Source organism: Manis pentadactyla, chromosome 4 (genome assembly GCF_030020395.1).
Source record: "Manis pentadactyla isolate mManPen7 chromosome 4, mManPen7.hap1, whole genome shotgun sequence".
Lineage (NCBI taxonomy): Eukaryota > Metazoa > Chordata > Mammalia > Pholidota > Manidae > Manis > Manis pentadactyla.
The window spans coordinates 90,264,465-90,278,119 of record NC_080022.1 but is presented as its reverse complement, the minus strand read 5'-3'; positions in this window follow the sequence as shown (position 1 = coordinate 90,278,119).

The following is a 13,655-nucleotide window of genomic DNA, read 5'->3' as shown; positions in this document are numbered from 1 at the left end:
AGAGATTAGAGTTATGGTCTATTTATATTCTGAGCCAAACTGAATAAGAGAATGTCAATGGAAATAAATGCTTAAGTAGAGTATTATTGTGACATGTCAGCATAGTACAAAAAGTTTCAAAGGATCTAATTGAACTGTGAAGATGAAAAAGAATTTAGCCATTTTCTTTTTTAGCTCTCTAATTTACAGAGTAAAACATCAAGAGCATCAAGGTCAAATGACTCATTTAAGTGTATCCAAGATACGGATCCAGAAGTCTTTTGGAAACCAAATCTGGAGACATACTATTTTAAATAAACCAAAGGAAGTCCAGTAACACTGTTCAGTATCAGTAATATTATTCATGTGGAGAAAGTAACCCTCACTCATCTTTTACAAAATTTTAAATCTATAATTTAAATCTCTGCTGATATCTTCCACCATATGTTTTAGAGACTCATTCCTCCACAATCCCTTTGCATGTATGCACAGCTTTACAGAGCCATGTCTGCAGGAAATACATGCCATTCAATTCAGAATTCCTGTGCCAGCATCTAGTCAGAATGAGCCCTCACTCTTTTCATACACCTCTATTTTATGCTTGTGTCTATTAACAGACTTCATTCATTCTATTCAATTTGTTTTAAAATAGCTACATATCCTGCTAAGCAACACATTTCTTCAAAATAAAGACAATACGATTAATTGTTCCATATATGGTAAACCAACTTTTCAACACAAAGGAGACAATAAATATACCCATAAAGAAAATAAAATCCCCACGATTTTTCATTTCACAATAAAGACCTATGATAATGGGAGTCTGAATTATAATAATAACTTATCTTTTAGTTCAGAGGGAAGTGCCTTCAGATAATATTTTTTTTCAAGAAAATATACATATTCTCTTTTTATAATTTTATATCAATTATATAATGTTTTTATTATAAGAATAGTTACATAACTGAAGCCCTAGACTACATTCTTGAATATGAATACAGTGATTTGTGTGACATGAAATCAATGGAAAGACCACAGCAATGTGTTGATTTTAGTGATAGAATTTATTTGAAATCTTCCTATTGACTCTTAATGTATCAGAGATTCAATTTCAATTGCCTAGAAAGTAATGAATATCATAGTTTGCCTTTTACTCATAATATAAGAAAATAAAAGACAGAATCTGGAATTCTCCAGTGCCAATATCTCAATTTTAGCCAAAGGAACTACCATTTAATTACCAAAAAGCTTTTTATGACATTTAAAAAAGATTGAAAAGAATGAAAATAAAATCCCAGACCACAAATAATGAGAATGAAGTCCAGAGTGGGAGCTTGAGAGACAGAGGAGGTGGGGAGAGACTTTGAGACACAGAGAATTGTTTCAGGGAAGAAAATTCCGGGTAATCACCGTCAGGTTTAGACGTTAGAAGCAGCCTTGTTTTTCAAGAAAGGCTTCAGCATCTACATATTACTACATCTACTTAAGCTCTACATATTATCACTTTTTTCCAATGTGGAGAAGCATTATTTAACCACAATGGCTTTATTAACACTTAGTGTGATTTGCTAGTATATAAGAATTGTAATAGCTACTGAATTTTGACTATGTAGCTGTGTTACACTATGAAATATTCCAAACAGTCAAGAAAACAACGATGTTCAGAGTTACACTTACTTTGAGAAAGTGCTACTCTGTACAGGTGCTTTCATTTCCCTTGGCTTTTTGTTCTCTGCTAGCCCCTCATTTATTAAATGAATCACTACTAACTAAGATACGGCTTTATCACCCAAGTCTTTTTACTCCCATTCACCATCTCTACAAGTCTTACAGAACCTGTCTTTACCTCAGATTTTTCACAGCCCTGACCAAAATAATCAGCCCCTTTTCTCAAGTACAGTGTTACCCTATATGTGTTCATTCACAGCTTCCTAACATTTTGCTTAATTATAGACACCTATGCAATGATTTCCTCCTTATAAGTCAGTCCCCTCCACTAAACTGTATGACCTTCAAAGACATAGATCATGCATTTTTCTGATATGTTTATGACAGGTTCTCAAAATAGTTTGCATACGTGATTTAATGAATAAATCTTGAAAAATACCAAATTGTTACATTTATGAAATGTAGAAAGATAAATATGTCTATGATAACAAGTTAGGGGAAAATGATGCTCTTCTTGACTGTGCCTTCAGTTAACACTTCGGGACTTAGACCCTGTAGTACCAGCTAATGAAATAAAAATAGCAAAAACTTATAAATATGACAAAACAAAAGCCCAAAGTAAATAGAAAGGGTACATTAGTGACTAAAATTATAAATTAGTGCAATGTAGAAACAGAAATAAATAAAATTGGAAAAAATTTAAATGATTCCATTTATAAAATAGTCAGTTCTTTGAAAATAAAAATAAAAGCTTAATTGAAAAATATGGAAAGAAAACTGAAACAAAAACAGCCAAAAAGGGGAAAATATCTGGCATAGGAGATTTGGGGGAAAGAAAAGAAATGTAAAAGTTAACTTTTAATAGTAAGAAGATATTATGTAAAATTTCTTGCCCATCAATGTGAAACACTAAATTAAAAGAACAATTCCATTGAAAAGAAATGCTTCATGAAATTGCCACCAAAAGACCTAGGAATAGAAAAATTTGCTAAGCCGTTGCTATCTGTGCAGATTTCTCTATATTTGTTCTTTAACAGGTTTTAAATTGAGCTAAAAACTCTAAAAAAGAAGAGCAAGAAGGTGAAGAAGAACAAGGAAGAAAAGGAAGAGCATAAAGAGAACAAGGAAAAGAAGGAGGAAGGGAAACAGGCAGAGAAGGAAAGAAGTGAGGTGAAGGGAGAGCAGTGATAGAGGACGAGGAGGGAAGAAATGAAATGGGAATTCCAAACACCTCCCAGTTAAGGCACTTGGAAGGAATCCCATGTAAGTCAGAAACAGGGGACAAGAATGCTAGCAGTCATTGTTTCTAGTAAAGATTGTAAGTTCTAGGCAATACATTAAGATAAGGGAAAAATAAAATAATTATATTGTACGTATATTAGAATATGAGAAATACGGCAGTCATTTTCAGAAGATATACTTGTCTACATTGAAAATACAAAAACTTTTGCTGACAATTTATAAGAACTAATAATGAGGTTAGTAATTTAAAGCCAATATATTATATATAAGAACTAATTCCTTTCTTATATACTGACTTCTAACACATGAAAATATAACTGTAGGGGAAATAAGGGATACCATTTGCAAGGAAACAAAAATGACACAGGATTTAGGTTTAAATTCAATGTGCAATAACATTATGGATATAAGTAAACCTTCAAACTCATTATGAAAGTCATAATCATGGCTTGGAAACCAAACTATTATAAAGATGACAGTGCTCTCCCAACTCAAGCTATGCATTAATTTATTAATATATTAATTGTCTGTAATGCTAATAAAATTTATTCTCTGTAACACTAATTAAAATATCAAAAGTATTTTTTATGAAATTAAAAACTTATGCTTTAATTTATATAGAACAAAAAGAGCCCAGAATGACAATTTTGAAAAGGGAAATCTGCCTAATCATGTATCAGGGTTTCTAATATAGATAGATAGAAAATAGGTAGCTAGATAAATGATAGACAGGTTAAATCTATTATATATAGTGTTATATATTTATAGTGATATTAAAAAAGTATGTAGTAGTTTCCTACATACAGAGACCACATTATTAAGAGAATGGGAAGCTTAGAAAGCTTAGAACAGGCTTATATGTATAGAAACTAGATTTATATCAGAGCTGTTGTCACATGTCATTGGAAAAAATATGGCCAAAAACAGTCTGATGCCAAAATGGTTAGCCATTTCAAAAATAAGCAATGTAAGATTTTGGCTAGATAACAAACAGAAATGAATTTTAGATTAAAGATTTTAACGTAAAAGAAAAACTTTACTTTTAATAAGGTGCCAAGATATATTAATTGATGTATATTAGATATAACACATACAAAATATGTTAAAATTTGCAACATATTTGGCAAAATATTTGAACAAACATTAAACCAAATTATATATATAAATGGCCTATGAAAACCTCAATAAATGTTCAACATAAGTCACTAATGAAATGCAAAGTAAAACTGGTAAGAAGAAGCAGCCATTACACACCTATTAAAATGTCCAAAACTTAAACTCCAATCATGACCTTGTTTGCAACGCTATAGAGAAAATCTAATTTATACAAATGCTTGTGAGAATCTAAATGACTTTGGAAACAAATTTGACAGCTTCTTAAAAACTTAAACATATACTCACTATATGATCTATCATTCCCTTTCTAAGTATCTACTCAAGAGAAACAAAAATGTATCTCCATACAAAGTCATGGACATGAATGTTCATAGCAACTTTACTTACAATAGCCCCAAACTAGAATCTACCCAAATGTCCATCAATTAGTGAATACATCAGCACAATGTGTTATATCCATCCAAGAAAGAATAAACTACTGATGGTGGCAGCAATGTGGATGAACCTGAACACATTAAGCTAAGTGAAAAAATCATATACAAAGACTCTGACCTTATTTATCTGAAGGTCCCGTCCCTAGGAAAGGCATATTTATAGAAATAGAAATCAGATTTGTGATTGCCTGGGCCAGTGGGTGGGAAAGGCAATGGATTAAAAACAGAAACAAGGGAATTTGGGAGGGGTTAATAAAATGTTCAGAAAAGTGGATTGTGGTTATGGTTGTACAAGTGTATATATTTATTTAAAATATTGAAATTGTATGGTATGCAAATTATAATTCAATAAAGCCGGTAACATTTTAAATATTTCTTTTAAAAAATGGCTCTATCAGCAATGTGAAAATGAAAATATCTAATTCTGAGAAAAGATATTAGCAATGTGTAAAATTTCAAAATATAAGTGTTCAAAATGTAGAGGAACATCTAAAGGAAAGTAGGCTGAAAAAATTAATAGATAATTCACAATATAGGGCATTTGAATGGGCAATGAATGAAAAAAACATGTGAAATGATGACCAATTTCACAGGCAACTAGAAAAATACAATTGAAAATCACAGGGAATATTATTTCAAGCCAAACAGATTGGCAAAAATGAAAATATGTGGAAATAACTAAAGTTGGCAATATTATGAGAAATACTGTGATCCCATGTACACTATTGCTTAGAGTATAAACTGATACAACCACTTAAAGAGAGTTTGTCAGAAAAATTGCATATGCTCATATACCACAGTTCAATAAGTCTCCTCTTGTGTAAATAACTTTAAAATTATTTGCATAGTTGTACAAAAGGAAAGTAAAAGATTTTTAATAGCAGGGTTTTTTTTGTAGCAATGAAAAACTAAAGACAATGAAATGCTCAAGAGCAAAGAAATGTTGAATTGTGATTAATGTTTATGTATATACATATATATTTAATGTAATGCTAGAAAACAGACAAAACTCAAGTTGTAGAACTACATATTCTATTTTGGAAATTAAGAAATTTATTAAATGAAGCAAAAACAACTACAGAAGGACATGTAGCACAGATACTATCTATACAAAATTTTAATACATATTTATATTGGTTATTGATATAAGCTGTTGGTAAAAGCAAAAAAAAAAAACTTGCATGGAAAAGATAATTAATAAATTCATGTAATAGTTTACTCTGAGGACAAAGGGAAAGTAGTGCTCCATAAGGGGCTCCAACTTGTTTCTGTAAAATATTTTATGTAATCTTAGGTGGTAAGTATAAAGGTACTTATTATTATTATTATCTCTAATATTTTATATTCCTGAAATGTTTAATTGAAAATGTGTAACAAACACAGGTTTGTAATTTAGTAAGTTTTATTTTGAAAGCACAGGTAATTTCAACATTAGAAAAAAAACTAAATTTCTAGGATATAGAAACAGATAAACACTTTCCAACACATTGTATGAAGATTGCATAAAATTAGGATAAGAAGAAATCATAAAAACACAGAATAATTTTATAATACTAAAAAAATTAAAAAATCATTAATGCATATTAATTAAAATCAGACTGCGTAATAGAAGAATTGCAAATATGGAATCTCCCCAAAATTTAAGGATGTTAGACACTGGGATTTCCATTAGTTTCCTTCACTTTAACAAAGGATGAGAGTAGAATTAAAGCATTACCACTCAATTATGCTGGACAATCTTCAAAATATTTTAATGGTAATTCCTATATTAAAAAAGAGTTAGTAAGGAATTAAAAACACAAGTAAATTATTTCATCTTGTATTTCAGATAATCCTAAAATTATTTGGAAGATAAAATAATGCTGCATAAGTTATCAAGTGTATTAAATATATAATGTATATTAATTCAACCAATTATTTGCATATTCAATAAGCATTTCTTGAGTGACAAGCCAGGCATTGTTCCAGTCATTGGCAATATAGCTTGAACAATGTAAACAAAGCCCATGTTCTCTCAGACTTTCTATTCTAGTGGATGAAGACAGACAACACACAAAACAAATACCAATGTGGCAACAAATGATAATTACTAGGAGGAAATTAAAAAGTGTGTATTTGTGAGCAGAAAATCCCCTTCTGATAATATCATAACTGAGATACCTGAAAGATTTGAGGAAATGTCTTATTCTAAGTAGAGAAAACACATACATAGGTTGTAAAGCAAGAGTATGCTTTAAATATTCAAAGGTCAGTTAACCACTGTGTCATGAGCAGAGTGAGAAGGGGAGAGTGTAAAAGAAAATTTTGTGGTACCAGCATACACAGGCTCTATGAATAATATCAGGGAATTTTATTTACTTTTATTCTGACTAACATTGTTTCTGTCATTAAAATATGTTAACAGGAGAATTTACACTAATGGTAGAGGAATGAAGTGGTTGCATAATCCCTTCCATAGATAAACTTTTAAGAATCGAGTTTGTAAAAGCTACTTAAAAGCACTGGGAATTAACCAAAACAAATAGAAGCTGGAGAATTTAATTTCATACATCTAGAATAGGAACAAATAAGAGGTGTAAGTTTGTGACCTTTTAGACTAACGGCAACCCTTCAAACCTCCCAGGCTATGTATGTGTCAGAAGCCACAGGCTTACCTGCTAATGGTATAAGGCGCCACAGATTCTAGGACTCAAAACTCAGCTGAAAATTTAGGGAGATTTTGGCACCAAATTGTAGAAGTAAGTGAGTCCCAAAAATTTGAGTATAAACTCTACGCAAATTCCTGACTGACAGGGGTGGGCAAAATCCAAGAGTCCTACAAGCACAGTAGGTAAAAAACAAAGGGAAATCCACTTTCTATAAACAATGGTACATGGAACTAGATGTGTGAGTCTGCTGCTTTTAAAATAAGGGCATCCTCCAACTGTGTTCAGCTTAGGCCACAAAGAGCTAAAAACTTACAGATTTGAAACACCAGAAAACAGAATTAAAAGCCAGCTTACCTGAAAATTAGACAGAACTTTAGGGGTAATGTTAGGTAGAAAGATTGACATGAGCTGCTGGGAAGGGGAAGATAAGGTTTAAGGAAGAAACTGCCCAAACCCTGACCAGTTACAGGAGTCCCGCATGAAAACAACAAAGGCTTTGCAGGGAAATAGCTCCTGGCCTGTAAGGACCAGGCCAAACTGGGCTCAACCTGATCACAATGCTGGTGCAATCAAACAAGAATAAACACCACCCAAACCACAGCTCATCATAACCTCATTAAAATAAAATTGTGGTACTGCTACACCCCCACCCCCACCCCCAGGGAAAAGACATGTATACCAAGAGGAATGGGTGTATAACTAGTGATGTCAATCAAATGACCTTACCCTGTCAATCAAAGAAGTGCCTCCCAACTAGGTCATGATAAATAAGCCCTCCCCTAAAAATTTGGGGCCTTTGTTTACCTTGACTCTGGCCTACTCTTCCCTTGGATTGTATTCAAATAAAACTTTTCTGTCTCACTATTGTGTCTCTGCCTTTCAATTGTTTGTGGTGGCAGGGACAAGAACTGAGAACAAACTCAACGTGTAATAGTAAGATCTACAGAGAGAGTAAATACTATCTCTACCTAAATTCTTGTCTAAATACCACGTTACAAAAGTACAAGAGAGACCCTTGGAAGATAGGCTTATAAAAATTAGCAGTGTGAAACTGTAAGAAAAGAGCAAATTAATACTTCAGGTAAGAAAAATTCCAATTTGAATCTAGGCAATTTAAAAATCTTCCAGAAAGAAATTCTGCAGAGCACAAATGACTTCAGATTTGCTACAGCATACTATCCACAAGATCCAGTTTTAATTTAAAATGTACTTTATTAAAGTATAAACCACACTCGGGAAAAATGACAAGCAATACCATCACATTGTCAGGCGGCTTGATGTTGGATTTATCAGATTAAGTGCTCAAAAAGGCTATTATAAAAGAGTTAAGTAGTATAGGCTTGATGAATTAAATGAAAATAGGGTATTAACAAATAAAGTTTATAAATACAAAACTTAAAAACTGAAATTCTAGAGCTGAAAAATTGAAATAACTGAAATAGATATTTCCTAGGGGATAAAATTTTAAATGGAGATGTCAGGAAAAAGAAACAGGCAATTTTATAACAGATTAATAGAATTACTCAATCCAAAGAATAAAACATGGAAAGGATTCAAGAAAATTTAGCAGAATCTCATAGACTTATAGAGCAATATGAAACAGTCCAATGTACATGTAATGAGACTCTAGATGGGGAAGAAAGAAGTAGGAAAAAAGATTAAGGAAAGAACTGCCAAATGATAGCACTAGATATAGAGATGTGGGGTAAATGGAAGCATAAAATTATAAGGTTCCTATATACTGTTTGAAGTAATTCAATATTAATTAAATATGTTGATATAAAGATGTATATTGATCTTCCAAAAAAATACTGCTAACAGTAACACAAAGAGATAAAGACAGAAAACCTGAATAATGAAGAAATAGAAGAACAGACCAATAACTAGTAAGGAGATTGAATCAATAATCAAACCTCCAAACAATGAAAAGCCACTCCTTGATTAAAATTAGTAGCCCATTTGTCTTTCTAAACTCCTTAGAATGACATTCAGGCAATACTACTTAATGGCCTCTGGCTCTCTCTGTCTCAAATCGCTGATATTGAGACACACTAAATTATTAGCATGCAGTTTCCAAAGCATAAATTTCACCCTCTTGACTCTGGCACAGGCTGTTCCTGTATATCTAATGCAAATCCTCCTCCCTCTTCACCTGGCAAAATTATCTGTTTCCAATAATCAACCTGCTTACTCATTTACCCTCTTGGAGGCAAAAAACAACTCAGTAAATATTTTTTGAATGTTATTTTATATAGTCTCCTGGGCTATTTCATGTGCACCTACTATATAATCCATAGTGATTGATGAATATGTTTACATTAGCATGTAGTGTATTGTCTGGCACCTATCCATTTGCAGGTCTGCTTTCTGCTACTCCAACAATGTGAAGTTTATGAAGAAAGAGACCATGTTTTTCATTCAGCTCAAGGCCTAGTGGTAGATGCTCAAAAAATATTTGCAGATAGAATAAATGCAACCTCCACATAATACTATCACTGGGAGACAAAAGAAATAAAAAGTTCTCCCCATCTTGGATGGAAACCGTGATGGCCATGCATACAGTCATGCAGACCATGAAGAGAATGATGTGGCCTCAGGGTGTTCAAATACACCATACACCTACTTTGCTGCCAGAGCTGGTTTACAGACATAAGTAATCAAAGGGCCTGGTTCTGCAGAGGATTCTTCATGATTTATAGAATATATCTTTCAGGCTAAATTTTCCAGAAGCTGTTTTATCTCTTTGTAGAAGTAAGATTGAGACAGTTAAGTAAACAAAAAGAAGAATAAATAAGCTCTTGTAGTTACTTATGTCCTGTCTATCAGTGTCTCACCTAGTTTTAATCCACTGTAGGTGTATGTTCACTAACTTATCTGTTTTTAAAGAGCTTACAAATAAATTATTGAATCACTAAGTTATTATGTTTTCTCATCCTATTCTTTCTCATAACATAAAGAGAAAACATTGCTTTTTAGATTACAAGCAAACTACCAAAGCAATTCTTTGTTTTTCTACTCCTTTATTTTTCTTTTAAGTTTACTGTTGCATAGATTGAATCATTCCTGTAGATACAGACATAAGTTTGATTTAAAAACCTTCTTTTCAAGTTTCTAGGCTACAAAAAGAAAAAAGAATAGAAACAGTTCACATAAACAACACACTTACTTGAAAACAGCAATATTGTTCAAAATTAAAGATAAATTTAATAATTTGAATAAACTTGTATAAAGTAAACCTGTATAGAGTAGTAATATGTCAGATGACTTAAGAGATGCAAACAAGCCTGCAACCTGGGGGATTTCAAAGTGGAGAGCTGTTCAAAGTCTATTTCAACAGATAAATGAAAGACAATGGATCCAAGTGGAGGAAGTTTTACATTAAGTACCTAAAGGGGGCATTTCAGCATTTGCTATTATATTTTCTCAGAACAGTTTTCATGCTCTCTCTCATTTCTTTCATTTTCTCTCCCTAATATATATATTAAGGAAACATTTTGTTACACATACATATATACATATAATATATATATATAATCACCTATTGATATGGAGATGGAAAACTTCTCTCCACCCCTTGGAAACACCTATGGATATGGAGATGTACTAAGGCCAGGTGAGAGATTCTGGGAATACTACAATTTTACTCACATTGAAACAAAATTGCATAGAAACTATGAAAATATTAGTAATATGTCAGTCCCTCTTCTAACAATGTGTAAAAAGCAAAGAAAAGAGGCAAGAAAACAAACATAAACCAATCTATGTTCGCTTACATTTGCAATGTGGCATTTCTTCGTTCCAATACATCTCATTTTTGAATTGCAATGGTCTTTGATGTTGTAAAGGAATGCAGGAAATACCCTAGAGCGAGAGCCACCCAGTTTCCATACCCTAAGGGGGACGAAACTCGTGACAAGACTTAAGGAATGCTCGTGCAAAGGTCAGGCAAGTGGCAAGTCCCCGTTTCAACTTTATTGGTTAAAGTATGGGATGTGTTTTAAATTCGTTGGTTGTGGTAATGTGTGGGCTTTGGTGCAATGGCTGTGAAAATCCTATATAATCTATACCTAAAGTTTCTTGGGGGTCGGCAGCTCGGACTTGACCTGCATGTCAGGGGAGGTGCTGTTGGCCCCAGCTAGCTGGCTGAATAAAGACTTTGCTTGGATTTACATCTCCGTGCCTGTGTGGTTTGTTCTCTGGAGAAGCCCCGGAGTCCCGAACCCTAACATTTTGGGGGCTCGTCCGGGATCCGAGCGACTTCCCGGAGAACAAGGGACAGCTGGAGGCAAGGTCTGATTGTCCGGACGGGGCAGTGTAATTCGAGGTTCGCCCCCTCATGTCTGCATAAATCCAGTATAAAGCGGGAGTCGCCATCCCGTGTCTGGTCTCGGGTTAGTGATCCTGAGTAAGGAAGTCCGGGTTGGTAGTCCCGGCCCCCAGGTTAGTGACCCTGGGTAAAGCCCAGGTAACCAATCCTGGCCCTAAGGTCCGAGTGATTCGGCCTTAGGAAGGGAAGTCCGATCGGCAGGAACCTGGTGCCCGAGGAGGAAAGGATTGAGCTCGGCACCCTGCAGCAGTCCGAGTGGACGACTTTCGGGAGAATCACGAGAGTTTTTGAGGATCCTGAAAGTGGTGAGTGTGGTACGCACCAGAGTGAGAGAAGGACAAGTCCGAGTGAGTGCGATCAAATGTGGTGTGTGTGTTTAGTGTTACTGTTGATTTTTTTATTGTGTATTGGTTTATATTTCTTTTTGCACTTTTCCCTTTAAGTTTCTCTTACTCTGAGGCTCTCCTGTTCCTGTTCTTTCCGTTCCTCCTTTCTGCCACTAAATCATTCCCCTGCGGGCACGGGTCGGGCGATTAAGAGCCATTAGGGCGCCTGCCGCTGGAAGACTCCCGTGACAGGATAAGGGGGTCACAGCTGCGAATCCCAGATAAATTCATGTCCCCCGCAGAAGAAAAACTGTGCAACGACAGGCACCCGTCCATAAGCACATACACCAGTCATCATGTTGTTTAAAGTGGCACTTGTACTTTTCGCCTTTTGTCTTCCTTGTATTATTTACCATGGGCCAGACTCAGGCTACTCCTAAAGGTCTGATCCTTTCCTACTTTCCGAAGGTCAAGGAACAGGCCCTAAACATGAGTCTTAGTATCAAGAAAAGTAAGCTTGATACCTTTTGTTCAGCCGAGTGGCCCTCCTTTGGAGTAGGCTGGCCGACCCAGGGTTCTCTTTCCCTGGACCTTATTGGCAAGGTCAAAGCCGTCATCTCCCGGCCAGACCCTGAGGGCCACCCTGACCAGCTTCCCTATATTCTTGTCTGGGAAAATTTGGCCAAGAATCCCCCTTCCTGGCTGAGGCCTTTTTTGGGGGGGAAATGTCACACTGACCCACTAAAAACCTCCATCTTAGTTGCCCAGGAAGATCTAAAACCCCCTGATCATAGGGCCAGAAACCCTTCGCGCCCGAGTGCGCCACCTGTTCTCCCTGACAGTTCCCCCCTCTACCCCCCTCTGCCGATTGAGTGGCCACCCCCGTATGCAGGAGAAGGGGGTGAAGCTGCCGGAGGGGTAGAGAACGAGGTTAGGTAGCCCAGCAGGGATCTGGCGGCCACAGCTTCCCCAGACTCTTCAGTAGGAGAAGGCAGAAGGCCACAAAGAGCTTCCTCACGCTCTCCCTCCCTGGCTCCACACTGGGCGCCAGGTAGAGCGGGAGGAATGCAGTTGAGGCCTCGAGGGGTGAGGGAGCAAGAAAGGGAGGCCCCCTCCTCCACCTCAGAAGAAGCAGTGCCGGTTCTGCCCGTGCGTGACATCGGTGCAGGCGGTCCGGGCGGAGCTCAGCAATATCAGTATTGGCCCTTTTTATCTAGTGACCTTTATAATAGGAGGACTCAGAACCCTCCCTTCTTGGAAGACCCCAAGTGTCTTATAGGTCTGGTAGAGTCCATTATGTTCACCCATTGTCCCACATGGGACGACTGCCAGCAGTTGCTCCGCACCCTCTTCACAACGGAAGAGCGAGAGCGCGTCCTCAATGAAGCCAGGATAAATGTCCTCGGAGAAAATGGAAGACCTACTACCCTCCAGCCCATCATTGACGAGGTGTTTCCACTTACACGCCCAAACTGGGACTTCGGGACTGCAGAAGGTAGGGAGTGTCTCCGGGTCTAACGCCAGACTCTGATGATTGGTCTCCAGACAGTCGCCAGACGGCCCATTAACCTAGCTAAGGTAAAAACTATTGTTCAGGGAGAAAAGAAAAGCCCGGCCGTGTATCTGGAGAGGCTGTTTGATGCTTACAGGCAATATACCCCCATAAACCCAGAGGCAGAGGAACACAGATCAGCTGTAGTTCTCTCATTCATCAACCAGGCAGCCCCCGATATCCGGAGGAAACTCCACAAGCGGGATGACTTAGGAGAGATCTCTATTAGAGAAATGCTGCAGCAAGCGGAGAAAGTCTTCAATGCTAGAGAGACTCCGGAAGATAGGGAAGAAAGGCTGAAGAAAGAGAAATGGGAAGTGCAGGAGAAAAATAGGAAAGAAGACAGAGAATTTCAGAAGAGGG